The sequence below is a fragment of the Rhinatrema bivittatum genome, chromosome 1 (assembly GCF_901001135.1).
Source record: "Rhinatrema bivittatum chromosome 1, aRhiBiv1.1, whole genome shotgun sequence".
Lineage (NCBI taxonomy): Eukaryota > Metazoa > Chordata > Amphibia > Gymnophiona > Rhinatrematidae > Rhinatrema > Rhinatrema bivittatum.
Window position 1 is genome coordinate 105,910,806 of NC_042615.1, and position 15,393 is coordinate 105,926,198.

Sequence of the window (15,393 nt, forward strand, 5' to 3'; positions counted from 1 at the left end):
TAATTTATTTATTTAACTTCTTTTACTATACCGATACTCTAGACGAGGTCTTATCGTACCGGTTTACAATAGAACAGGGGGAAACCAATTTAACAACTAAGTAGAAAGGTAAAGTTACATAAAACAGGGAGCGAAAACATGGGAGATGGAAGGCAGGAAATATTTTAAACGATAACAACTGGAGAGTGATAAAAAAATAATTAGCGAAAACAATATAGTAGCGAGACATAAATAGAGATTTATCCTAGGCGATTATTAATATAATATATCCTGTGGGAGGAGGAGACATGGGGAGGTGAGCGGGGGGGGGGGGGGGTGTCAGGGCAGGGACTGGAGAGGGGAGGGGGGAGGGATAGGGAAGAGGTCGAAGGGTGAGAGTCAATGTTGGATTGATAGAGGTTCCTTCAACGGTAGGCTTGTGTGAACAGCCAGGTTTTCAGTTTCTTTCTGAAGGAGAGATGGCATTGTTCCTGGCGTATATCTGGGGGAAGCAAATTCCAATGGAGCGGACCTGCTGTCGAAAGTGCTCGCTTGTGAATAGAGTTGTGGACCCAGGATTTGTTGGGGGGGCCTTGAGTGAACCTTTGTAGGCGTTTCTGATCGGCCTTGTTGAAGTATGTAGTTCGAGCGGGATGACGAGTTGGAGTGTGTATTGCTGATAGACGGATTTGTGGATGATGGTGAGAGCCTTGAAGAGAATTCTATATTGGATGGGTAGCCAGTGTAGGATTTTTAGGATTGGGGTGATGTGGTCCTTACGACGAGTGTTTGTAAGGATCCTGTCCGCTGCGTTTTGCAGCATCTGTACACGTTTAGTAGAAGAGGCAGGGAGACCGAGTAGTAGAGCGTTACAAAAGTCGATCTTTGAAAACAGTATGGCCTGAAGAACTGAACGGAAATCCTGGAAGTGTAAGAGTGGTCTTAGCTGCTTCAGGACCTGTAGCTTAAAGAAGCATTCTTTGGTTGTAGCGTTAATGAACTTTTTGAAATTCATTCTAGAGTCAAGGGTGGCCCCAAGGTCTCTAACCTGGCTTGCTAGTGGAATAATAACTAATAACTTGCTAGTGGAATAATAACTCTATAGATTCTGCCTAGTTTTCTTATTTTTCTTTCTTGCATAGTATCCATGGCAGAAGCAAAGTTACATAGCAGGAGTCTTCTGCATGTGCCGGATCGCATAAATAGTTGCACGCTAATTTCTGATTCAAGTCTTGAAACACCTATGTACCACTCATGCCCAACCAAGACCACGCCCATACCTCCTACCCTTTTTGAGAATTTCCGAGATATGTGCGCAGCAGCATTTACGTGCGTATCTGGGTAGCTTTTAAACTCCGTTCACCAAATGTGAGCCCAACATATTCGTGAATCCCCTAGTTATTGTGCACATCGGGCTTTTAAAATTCACCTCTTAGTATCTAGGGTGGCATTTTTCACATTTGTAAGAGTTACTGCACTTCAGTATATCGAACCCTACATTTTGTTTTCTCCTTAATACGCATAGGGGCGGATTTTCAGCGCCCTGCTCGCCTAAATCCGCCCAAAACCGGGCGGATTTAGGCGAGCAGGGCCCTGCGCGCCGGTAAGCCTATTTTACATAGGCCTACCGGCGCGCGCAGACCCCGGGACTCGCGTACGTCCCGGGGTTTTCGGAGGGGGGGCGTGTCGGGGGCGTGTCGGGGGGCGGGCCCGGTCGACGCGGCGTTTCGGGGGCGTGTCGGCCGCGTTTTGGGGGCGGGTACGGGGCGTGGCTACGGCCCGGGGGCGTGGCCGCGCCCTCCGTACCCGCCCCCAGGTCGCGGCCCGGCGCGCAGCAGGCCCGCTGGCGCGCGGGGATTTACGTCTCCCTCCGGGAGGCGTAAATCCCCCGACAACGGTAAGGGGGGGGTGTAGACAGGGCCGGGTGGGTGGGTTAGGTAGGGGAAGGGAGGGTAAGGTGAGGGGAGGGCAAAGGAAAGTTCCCTCCGAGGCCGCTCCGATTTCGGAGCGGCCTTGGAGGGAACGGGGGGAGGCAGCGCGGCTCGGCGCGCGCAGGCTATACAAAATCGATAGCCTTGCGCGCGCCGATCCAGGATTTTAGTGGATACGCGCGGCTCCGCGCGTATCTACTAAAATCAAGCGTACTTTTGCTTGAGTCTGATGCGCAAGCAAAAGTAGGCTGTTCGCGCGCCTCTTAAAATCTACCCCATACTATTTGCAATCAAACTAGTTAGCAGATGAAAATCATGCTAGGGAAATTAATATACATTTTGAGTGTTCAACAAATATAAACAAGGCATTATGGGTACTTCTAGTAAATAAAAATTTTAAATATACCATCCTACCTGTTATTTAGCAGTTTCTCTTTAGAATATGATTGCATGGTACTAAGTGAAGTATAATGCCTGGAGATAATTTTAAATACAGGATTGAATTGTGTGTTGCTTAAAGCATATAGTTAATTATTTATTTTACATTTTTTATTTTTTCTAGTTTTAAAATTTCAACCAAAATTAACTTTACCATCAACATTGAACTACAGATAAACCATAAATGCTATAGAATTATAATTACAATTGCAAGAAATTTAAAGCAGTGCAAAAGGAAAAACAATAATTAAAAACAAAACAAAACAATAACCCTCAAAATCTAGTCATTCACATTGGTCTCCAAAGGAAGAGGAGAGGAAGAGAAAAAGCAATCCAGAGCTAAAAAAAAAAAAAGACAAAGTTTTAACGTGAGTCATCTGGATTCACTCCAGTAACCATAGAACTCTTAGCACCAGTGATCCAGAAAAAAACATAACTGATCAGGGGGAAAAATGGTATGTAATCCCAATGTACAACACAATATATTTACTTGGGTCACAAAGCATAAAGGTAGCAGCAAGAGCACAAATGACTTGGCACATTGATAGAAACATTTTTTTTTCCTTTCTTGTGTAACCTTAGCAACATCTGGCAAAATTCATATTTAACTTTTATTTACAATTTGAATCAAATGTCATCAATAGTTCTATGTACTTCTTTTCACTTCTTCTGATATATTGCATTAACAGATTTGTCTTTTTAAGACCTGTGGAAGCCATCTATAAAGAAAGTTGTTTTATTCTTCAAGGTTTGAATTGGGTTTTTAGTGTGTCTACTTCTTTTTCTTGAGTTTGTCTAGGTCTCACTCTCAAGCCCTTTCTTATCCTGTATAATTAATTATCATAAGTTTTACAGCCAGTTGCTTACCTGAAATAAGATTTGGGACTGTCTATGGAAGAGTTCTTAAAAGTCTGAGAGCTTCCAAAAATGTGATTTCTGCCCAGCACTGGAATACCCTTCCAGGAGAAGATCTGAAGTGATGTCGGAAAGTTGCTGTGCATTTCTGAGGGGGAGAGAATACATTTCTTTCACTAAATCTTGCTAAATACTTTCATGTGGTAACCTTGTCTAACATTTATACTAAATCTCTGTTGAAGTATGAAAGGAAGAAAAAAGCACATCATGCAGGATAAAAGATGCCCACACTTAGGAAGTAGGGCTAATGATGGAGGTAGTGTCAATGCAGACTTTTCTGGTGAAGATAACATCCCTGATGCAATGATAGGTCATAGTGAAGCTGTTCTTAGATTCACTGCAGCAGGAAATTGAGCAAAGAAGCCAATATAAAAATTAAGAGGACAAGATACACTTAAGTGGAGGCCTGGAGATAAAAAGCAGATAACTGTGTACTGTTATTTTCATTGCACAAAAACTCTAAAATTAAATTGAGAGGGTTTATAAAGAGAGCATACCAAACACAGGAAGAAAGTGGAAAATTATGAAAGGAAGAGCTGTAAAAAGCAAGCCATGCAAATTTAAGATCTCTAATTGAAAAAGTCAAAGCAAAGAATTATGCAAGTGAAAACATCTTAATATAGGGCTGATGCACAAAGAGAGAATGAGAGAGAAAAGAGATTTAAAGAAAATTGCTAGGAGAGGTGCCGGAATAACTAGGAAACATCAGACGAGAAGTACAGGAATAGACAAGAAGCACCACAGAAAAAGTACAGGAAAGGCCATGGAGCTCTAGAAAAGAGATGCCAAAATATGTGGGTGAGATAGCAGTGAATGGTAATGGCACCACACATGAGAACAAAAAGCAATGCAACACAGGCAATGAAATAGAAGAGGATAGGCAAGAGAGAGACTAGGAGATGGAGGAGCTACTGGTTGAGCTCCTGGCCTCAGTGGAGATGGATACATATGTAAATTACACATGTGTTACTGGCAGAGGAAAATGACAGCAGTAACAAGACTGTGTTTGCCATTAATGACCTTCTGAAGAAACAGAGAAGATGACACGCAGCCGGTGCAGACATACCAGTGGATTGTTGAAAGCACAAGGTGCAAATCCCCTGTAATGTAAAATTTGCAATGCTGGATGCCATGAAGAATACAATGTGGATGAACAGAGGATATGTAAATTTGAAGCATGCAGTGTATCATAATGATGGAAAGCATATCACAAGTCACATGTAACATTGTATCTGGGCTCAGGCCTGTGCTAAACACCAACGGGGAAGATGAGGAGCATGCTATTCAATACCAATCATTTGATGCGAGAATTCAGAATAGATCATATTGTAACCTGCAAACCATTCACATAATACTAGCATAAGACAGCTGATTTGAAGCTATTGCTATGCAAGGAGCATCTGACCTGCCTGAGGTTTTTAAAGGCAAAAGCGAAGTTAGCACCACTGCCATAGGCAAAACACAGCATGAAGTAGCTACCCAGATGCATAATCGAAGCATGGGATCTATTTACTGTTTGGGATCTTGCCAGGTACTTGTGATTTGGATTGGCTACTGTTGGAAACAGTATACTGGGCTTGATAGAGCCTCAGTCTGACCCAAATTGGCAGTTCTTATGGATTCAATAAGACCCTATGAAAGAAAAAGATAGAATATGATGGCAGCAGCTTCAAATTATGTGCTGATCCCAGACTCCGATGTGTGCGTGCTGTCTAAAAGACTTGGTAGTACATGCACCCCTTCCAGAGGAACTATTTTGGATGCACTAGGTCTACCAAGACTTGAAATAAACTACAAATGAAACACTGGAAAAAATCAAGAGTATGAGGCAGAAGGGGGTTTATGTAACTTGAGGGCATTAGTCTGCCAAGCTTACATATAGGTCCTGGACACAGAGCACTGCAATGCATTTAATGGAAACAAAGACCCAGCTAACTATAAGTTTTCTTTGCTTAAAGGCAAATGGATCCATGTCTATTGTTTCTTAAGAAAAAAGCATGGTCAAGAGTAAAATGCTGGATATGTTCTGGAAGTGTTGCAGGGTTTTTCCATGCTGATTGAAAGAGAAAGCTTACAAGAGTTAGATAAAATCCCCATGTGCAACAATCCCTCCCCCCTCCCCTTTTTTTTATACTCCATAAACTAGGTGGAGTTAGCTTAGTAACATTACCAGGTTGGTGGCATTGTTGCTATGTAGACCCATATGTCCTATTAATGAGACCAATCAAAAGGTCCATGCAAGAGCAAATAACATGTATTAAGGTTCCATCTTGGCCTCTCAGTGGAGAAAATGGAGACAAAACACAGGCCCACCCACCCCCCTTTGCCCCCTGCCCCCTTTATTGTGGGATTCATCATTCCACGAGGAATGATGAATCCAGCCCTAAGTTTGAGAAGTCATTTTATTTGCATGCTGTGTATTTAAATACTCTTCTTAGCAAGCAGGCATTTTCATAGTTTATCACATGCTTGCTTGATAAACTATGATAATGTTACTAACATTATCGCCGGCAGCGATGCCACGGCCGACTCCTCCCCCTCCCCGCCCCGACTCCTCCCCTCCCCGCCCCGACTCCTCCCCTCCAGCTTATTTGCATCCTATCGCACGCTATAAGGCCCTAACGCACATGATAAACGTTCTGATAATAACCCCCTTAATTAGACAAAATGACCCCCAAAATGCCCGATAAGCAAGTGGTGGATGCATATAAAATAGAGATACAATTAAATTTACTGTAAAATGTCTGCATGCAAGTGACAGAAGTCAGAAAATTAGCCTGGAGAGTTAGAATGTATGGCTCTAAAGGGGAAGCATGTAAGAAAGAGTGAATCAGATAGTCCTCAATGTCAGGCATATTGTGGTGCTAGTAGAATATAGTCTGCAGTAATGGTTTTTAGGAGGCAGAATTTGCTAACTGGGGCATTGTTCTTACTTACACGTTGTTATCCCCAGCTAGGCTGCATCAAGATAGCTGATTTGACAACAACTGCAATAATTACCAGGAGAATTATAACAGAGGTGGAAACCATGAAAGTGGCAAAAATGTTTTCCCCTGAAGTTTATCTCAAAGCTGCTGAAAATGTGTGGCCCAGATAGTACGTGACTTCTTTCAGAAGGTTGCCAGCCTTTATGAGTCTATTCCCTGACTCGGTTATAGTGCTGAATGTCAAAGGGCCAACTGCTGGATTAGAACCCAGAACGTGCATCTTCTGGACTTGGGACCTGCAACAACATGCAAGGCCTCAGAAGCCACCATTGGAGGGCTGAATATTTACCCTTTCCTTTTTAGAAAACACCCAAATGTAAAATTCCTGCTGAAGTAAGACTTGCTAAGGACAGTTACTGCTGCCAGTGAATTATACTCAGTGAAAGGAAAACCACACTGAACAAATAGTAAATTAAACTTAAAGCAGAATAGTCAACCTTTCCTTTAAATAACTGCACCAAAGGTAAGGCATGCTGAGGGAGCACCCACCCACTCTGGGCTACCATTAGAAAATGAATGCAAAGACCTGTAGGCATGCCCACAAAATGCTTCCAAAATGTCTCCCTCCTCCCTGATGCTGAAAAAATGGGCCCCAGGCCAAGAATCCCACTTGAGCTTGACCTGATAGATATAGTAATGGTGCACCTGTTAGTTGTTTACTCAGATTGTTTGTTTGATTGTTATAGAACATATTGATGAATGTTGTTGTGAACAAGCCCCTGATGAAGCCCTAAGAAGTTAGGGTGAAACAAAGATCTTTGTTTTTGGATGTGGCGTGAATACAGGAGTTACAGGAAGTATACATATGATTTACTTTGAGCGAACATATTGGTGAATATCGTTGTGAACAAGTCCCTGATGAAGCCCTAAGACGTTAGTGTGAAACAAAGATTTTTGTTGGACGGACAGATTTAAGGACTGTGGATATAAAGTGTGGTTTGAGAACAGAGTGAGCAGAAGGATGCATTTGGCAAGAGGACGGATGAGAATGTGAACTGAGAACAACGGGAATGAAGAGAAAGTGAACTGAGAACAACGTGTTGCAAGAGTATTGTTTAAAAAGGATATTGAGATAGGTTAGAGTAGGAGTACACTTTTGTATTATAGGTGAGTTGAAAGTGTATTAACTTTGTTAACTATGATATATGCTTGTTTTTAATGATTGTATGTGCATGGATGTGATAAGTGTGAATGTGTTAGATAGTATTTATTTGTCTAGATAGGAATTTATTATATATGAATAAATATTTTGCATGTTGAATATATTGTTGCAATGAATATGATTTTCTAGTAGTGTAGTCAAACGTCAACTGAAACATTCAGCACCCCTCTATCAAAATCTATCTGACTGCAAAAATCAAATGATCAGACAGTCATAACTAGCAACACAATGACTAATAGAATAGAGGAGGGAGACTCAAGTAACATCCCCCAAAACTATTGACCAATAACATGCATATCTACAATTGTCAATCTGCTTACAGTTATAGATGGAGAAAGAATATATAATTACATATATATTAATAACATCATGGTCATAGAACAGAAGGGCAACAGAAGAAGAGACTATGAACCCAGTTAATGCTGAATTAAAGTAATCATGGCCGCTGTAACAAAAGTCAAAATCTCAGCATCCCAAACTCTTGGATAATAAATTGCTTTAAAATGTACAGAATGAACCCTGGATTAATTGGGTATATCCCTGGATTAATTGGGAAGCCTCGAAAAAACTGCTCCCCTTTCATAGAATTTATCATGAACAATACCTCTCTCAACAAACCCATCATAATCCTTGGAGACTTCAACATCCACTTCAATTCTCCTTCTCAATCGAAAACCTGCCAAACTATCTCTGATGCCCTTTCAACTTTAAATCTAAGCCAAATAATAAAATAACCATCTCACAAAGCTGGCCACACTATCAACCTCATCTTTATCAACACTGATTTCTTGCTATCAAACTCTATTCAAACCACAGAAATACCCTGGTCGGACCACCACCTGATTCAAGCAAACTTAACCCTTAATTACAGCCTTAAACCACATAATACCACCCCCAACAAGTTCTCCTACCGTCCACCATTCAACACTGAACTTCTTCAAAAAACCCTAAATACAGAACTAAACAACATAAATCTAGAAAACTCAGAATCTGCAATCTCATCTTGGATAAATATTACAAAGAATGTAGCAGACTCAATCAACCCAATCATTACAAAACTAAACAATATACCAAACGCAATAACCAATGGTACAATAAGAACATCAGAATTGCCAAACGTATTCTCAGAAAAAAAGAAAGAGAATGGAGAAAAAATAAAAACTCTACAACCCTTAACAACTATCGGAAGAACTTAGCGGATTACAAAAACATCATCAACAATGCAAAAAAAGAATTCTTCTCCAGCAAAATCTCCAAATTTCACCATAATCCCAGAATGCTTTTCACAATAGTTCAAAAACTTACCAAAACACTACCTGTACCAACCACAAAAGTGATGACTTTGCTGACTTTTTTCAGTAAAGAAATATCTCAACTTATCCAATCTAACATAACTGAAGACAACCAAACCCTTGAATTCAACGCCAGCCTACCATCTTCATGGTCAAACTTCGAAACCACTTCTACACTGGAAATTCAATCGATTATAAACAAAATGAACCCCGCCAGCCATCCTTTAGACAGCTTCCCAATAACAACCCTCAAACATATTGAACCCACTATTTCTAAAACCATCACCAAAATCGTCAACCTATCCCGAATTGAAGGTAATTACCCCAAATGCCTCAAATCTGCTGTCATCAAACCAATCCTAAAAAAGAACAACCTTGATCCTGAACTCCTTACCAACTACCGCCCAATTTCAAACCTCTCGTTCATTGCCAAAACCATTGAGAAAGTTGTACATACTCAACTTGACGATCATCTGGAATCTAACAAAATCCTACCATCCCAATATGGATTTAGAAAAAATCTCAACACAGAATCTCTCCTCATTTCTCTAAATGACACCATTTTAAGAGGCTTTGACAAAGGCAAAACATACCTCCTCATACTCCTTGACCTCTCAGCCGCCTTCGACACAGTAAACCACAAGATACTGTTAGAGCGACTCTCACAGATTGGACTAACAGGCAACACATTACAATGGTTTTCTTCCTACCTCTCTGATCAATCCTACCAAGTAAAGTCAACAACAACCCATCAAAAATGATAAACCTCCACACTGGTGTCCTCCAGGGTTCAGCGCTGTCCGCCACCCTTTTCAACATATACCTTCTCCCCATCTGCCAACTACTCCAAAAACACAAAATAACACACTTCCTATATGCTGATGACATACAGCTTCTGATCCCCATAAAAAAATCAATTGAAGAAACCTACAAGAAAACGACAGATCTACTGATTTCTATCAAACAACTCCTAAACTCCCTAAAACTCATAATCAATTTTGACAAAACCGAAATTATTCTGATGGATAAAAAACAGAATCCAACTCCTCCACCCCTGTTAATTCCAGACGAACAGATGACATCTATAATTCCTACCACCCACACCAGGAACCTTGGAATTATCATTGACAAAGACCTTTCCTTTAAGAACCACATCTCAAATAAAACCAAAGAAGGTTACCACAGACTCCTTACCCTAAGACATCTTAAACCATTTCTCAGCATTGATGACTTCAGAACAGTCCTTCAGCTTCTTATCTTCTCCACATTTGACTACTGTAACTCCCTACTAATGGGAATACCTTTCTCTTCACTCAAACCACTCCAAATACTTCAGAACTTCGCTGCGAGAGTCCTAACTGAAACAAAACGAAATGACCATATTACACCCATCTTATCCTCACTTCACTGTCTCCCTATTACTGCACGAATTGCAAACAAATCCATGACTATCATCCACAAAATCCTTAACAACGATCATCAAGGCCTAAACACCCTTAACATAACTCTTCAAAACTCCTCAAGAAATCTACGATCCAATAACACAAACTACTTATTAATCCCCACCATCAAAGATGCTCATCTAACATCAAGAGAGAGAGCCTTCTCCATCACCTCCCCCAATCTTTGGAATACTCTACCTGAAGACCTGAGAACGCAACACAACATTAAAACCTTCAAAAAAGACCTAAAAACTTTACTATTTTGCAAATATTTCACGGACCCCCAATAATCTGCTCATACCTACTCTCAAATGAACTATGAACTACATTTCATATCTAACTCTCTTCCCTCCTCTTCCAACCCTACTTTACTTACTAGAATTGTTATTCTATGTTTTCACTTTAACGTTCACAATGTTATAATAACATCTCAAAATTTCCTTGAATATATTTATTCACTATGTAAACTGTTATGATGGCTTCACCGAATAATGGTATATAAAACTCTTCAAATAAATAAATAAATAAATAAGATACAGAAGTTAATAGAGAAAAAAGAGCAGTGAAGAATACTATGTAACCCCGGTGTTGGTAATCTCTGATAAAGGTTCCAGAGGCCCATATCTCAAAAACAATCACTGATGTTCACTTCCATTTATGGTCCATTATCTTAATATCCAGGATTCCCTGAGCAGAAGGAAGATAATTCTTTAAGTACCTATGCATTTCAAATAATTGTATCACCAGATAGCAATATGATGTTCAGCGATGATAGGTGCTAAGTTATCTATATATTAGGAAACATACTGGAAGTTGATTGGGTTTCTAACACAACTTTTACTGAAATGATGTAAAATGATGAGATGATCTTTACAGCTGTACTTTTCATGTCAAGATGTTACAATCAAGTTTCTTAATACACTTGTGACCTTCTTTATTATTTAATGTATTAATAATTTTAAAAGCCAATTATCCAAGGCATTGAAATTTACCTTTCTCTCCTTTCCTATGGTAAGAAGCAGTTGAAAGCTTCCCTCCCATAAAGCTAATGATTTACGTCTAATCAGTCACAGGTGTCTCCTATCTTTCCACTAATCTTCTTTCACATTTCCCATTTTCCTCATAGTTATCAGAATGATGCATGTTGTACTCCTGCTTAGATCATCAAAAGATGTACATGAGCCATTCTAGGGGGGGCCTGTAAAACTCCTTTCTCCCCTCTCTCTTTCTATGCTCCGTATGTTTTATGTCATCCCTTCTCTGGAAATGGATGATCCCAGGTTCCTTCACAGTGAAGGGAACTTTTTCCTTATGAAAATAAAAATAAAATACTGAGCCCCTAGTTCATAGGAAGCCAGAAAAGGTAAAACAGATGTCCTTTCATGGAAAAGAGGGAAAAGAACATTTATTTATTTATTTTATTTATTTAACATTTTTCTATACCGACATTCACACGAGACATCACATTGGTTTCCAGACAACAGCAAATTCAGCCAACAGGGCTTTATATTGTAACTGATATTATAACTAGAGGGGAGGGAAGGGGCAGGGTAGTAACTTAGAACTATATGAGTATGCTGGGAGCAGAGGGGGGAATAAGGGGTTTATTTACAAAAAGCAGGGGTTAAGTACATTCTATAAACATTCTATTGAGTCCAGGAGGGTGGAAAAACCTCTCAGCTCAATGAAGAAAAGGTGTCTTTAAAAATGGTCTTTAAAATAAAGCAAGGCTCTCTGACTCCACGTCTATCCCATATCTCACTTCTGAGAACCCATCACACTGAGGGGCCAATGCAATAAAGTGTGCTCAGCCTAGCACACAGGTTTATGCGTGGTTGAATGTGTGTTTTGGATGCATTAGATTAGCACCTGATGCAACAAGGGGATTAGTGCATACAAAATGTGTGCCCAAACAACTGCTTAGCCGGTAGCGCTCATCACATATAAATTCCATGTAGATGAGGCTATCAGCCATTACCCCTGATGCAGAAAATCCCCAGTGCCCAACGCACACTTGTTAACATGGCAGACTTAACTCCAGCTCCGGAACTGGTGTTAAATCACGAGTGCTGTTGGCTGGTCTTTGGAATGGGAATAATGTGCCACAGAAACTCGATCTGGCAGTGTAGAGTGCTGATCTTATTCAGGGTTTAGACGGAGGAAAGAAGTTTTTCTGGAATTCAGCAGTTTTAAATCAATGCAGAGAGATCAGACCAAGATGCAGGAATCAATACCTAAGAAACCTGTTTCCAGCATAGGAGCTTACTGTACGCCCATCTGTCTTAAGCAGCTGTTATGCTTTCCTGTGGTAAAGGGGATATCCCTTTTCGTCTCCTGGGTGCCTGATGCATTTGAGCACTATAGATGCACACATTTTCACTAGCACTCCCTTTTTAATGCAGCAGCTCATTGTACTATTGCATCGGGCACCCAGGAGAGGTGGCTTTTTTGCAACAGCCTGTGTAAACCCTCAAAATACCATGAAACACTTGGGAAAAGTGCAATCCATAAAAATATATAAGATGTCCCAGTGGAATAATGCAGGTACAGAGAGCAGTGAAAAGAACAGAAGTGGGGGAGAGACAGTATAAAATAAATGGGGGTGGGAATCCTATGTGTTGAACTAGGTATACAAACTTATATGATCATCCACCCAGAACATTCAAAAAGGGGAGATGACAAAGCTGACTTACTTTGGTGTTGACGCATCAGACTCAAGAAAAGGTGTCAAGATCAAGCAACTTATAATTATAGCAGGGGCTTGATAAATTCCCAGATATAATTGGGGTGAAGGGACAGGCTTCCTAGCATGGTGAACAAGACGAATTGTTCACACTTCTAAGCTAAAGACAAAAAATGTTTGCGCAGGAGGTGGACTCTTGGGCCGAGGTGGGGGTGATGCTACCCGCAGGGCAAGCCCTATGGGTCCCCACCGTCGGCAGACGGAGCTGGCTGACAGACGGAGGCCAGCTGGAACTTCGCCAATACCAGCCTCATTCCCCAGTTGAGCCCTTGGGTACCGGGGCCAGCTGGACTTAGGTGGGCCTCCTTCCGAGGTCTTCTCAGGGATGACAAGGGGGTCAGCTAGGGGCCAGCAGCGGTAGTAGAAGTAAGTGGTCTGATCTGGATGAGGTGGAGTCCTGGAGACTCGGGCACCAATGAGAACAGGAGGCAGACACAGGGTGCCTGAGTAAGAACAGGCCAAAGCCTGAGAGGCCAAGTCCAGAATGGATACAAGAGGAGCGTCGTAGAGAAGGCTGAAGTCAGGACAGGCAGCAGGCAAGAAAGAGTGGCAAGATAAGCGTGGTTCACAAGAAGAAGTCAGCTGGAGAATGGTCAGGCAAGGCAAAGATCAAAACCAGGAGATGGGCAGGATCATAGTCAGACGAAGCAGAGGTCAAAGCCAGGAGACAAGCAGTAATGTGGTCAGATGATGCAGTGGTCAAAGCCAGGAAACAAGCAGTAGCATGGTCAGAAAAAACAGGGTAGACATGGAACACAGGAGCAGGAACGGTTACCAGGATCAGGAACAGGAACGTAGATGAATCAGGAACCAGGAACACGGAGGAAATGCAGCCTGCACACGCAACAAAAATAAATTAAGATGGGATTTCTGCAGGTAGTCAAGCTTATACAGCTGACAACTGGAGATATTCTTAGACAGAGCAGCAACTATAGACAGAGCAGCTGTGCAGACTGGAGGTACCAAATTGTTCCTGGCGGCTGATTTCTACTATATTCCTATATAGAAGAGTAATTTAATTTCACAAGTTTGACCCCTACATTTTTGGCCTGTAGGGGCTTAGATTTCTGCATTCTTAAAGGTGAATTTTAAAAGCCCGAAGTGCACCAAAACCAGGAGATACATGCACAAGTCAGACCGGGACGCATCGAGCAGATTTTAAAAGTCGCTCAAGTATGTGCGCATCTCCTCCTGTTCTCTTCACAAGTGAAAAGTTTTTAAAAAGGGGGAGGGTGTGGGCGTGGTCTGGGTGGGGCATGGATGTTCCTGGATTTTAACTTGAAATTAGTGCATAAATACTTAAGCACACAGTCACACGCTGGGTTCCCCTGCTGCGTAACTATACTTCTGCTATGGATGACATGCAAGTTATAAAATAAAGATAAATAGACAGATCGGCGGGTTTTAAGGATCAGGGCTAACAAGGAAGAAGGAAGGTTGTTAAACTAGGAGGGTTTGCAAATTATATTCCTTACCTGTGTGAACTGGGAACAAACTGATGAAATTGATAATGGCATCGGCGTCTTTTAAAATCTCCCCACTTTTATGGTGGAAGCAGATTTTACATACATAGACGCACGTCCACATAAAATTGTACATACATGCATGTGCGGTCAGGCTATTTTATAACATGCACACATATAGGCACGTATGTTATAAAATGTCTATAGGTGCAGGACAAAGAACGTGCGCACATGTGCACCCTCAAGCCTGTTTAAAAGTTACCATCCCTGCCTTAAACATTGAGATCAAGCAATTGCCAAGACTGACATCTACTGATTATACAGTGTATATCCTTTTCATTGCTGTTTAGGATGGATGGATTAGTCAGGAAAGGGTTAAAAATAAGGGAGGAAACTTTTTGTAGTTTCTGGTATCCTGACTGAGCTGGAAGACCAAAAAGGAAGCAGAAGCTGTCAGACAGTAAATTAATCAATTTACCTAGCATTTAAGGTGAATTCCTTTTTGATTTACTGATTAGATATGTTTTTTTCTGCTAGATGCATGATTACATCTAGCAGATCTTAGGTGCAATGCAATAATGTGTGAGTTAAAACTGTGCACTAAAATTCAGCGCACAGTTTCTTAACACAGAGATTAAAACTGATTTTAACTCCCAATGCAGTAAGATACTGGCATGTTAATGAATTGCGAGTTTAAAAAAAGTGTGCTGACTGGAAAATGTGCATGCAAACCCAAGTTAAAATGTGCACTCAGCAAATGCATTCAGCATAGAAAGCAATGTTTGAATGCATAAAGCATATTTATGCCCAGAAAGCAAACTTTGTGTGCACAAAGCATGTTTTCTACACATAAATCCCAATTACAGGTCCCGGATTCAGAATTTCAGCTTCTGCCCATAGACTGCCACAAGCACTGGAATCATTATTCCACCTCTGATCGGGAGTGAAGTTTGCAGTACTAAGAAAACCTGAGCCAGGGCACCTCTCTGCTTTTGGGGGACAATAGTTAATTCTTTCATTTGCATGGGATTTTCATGAGAG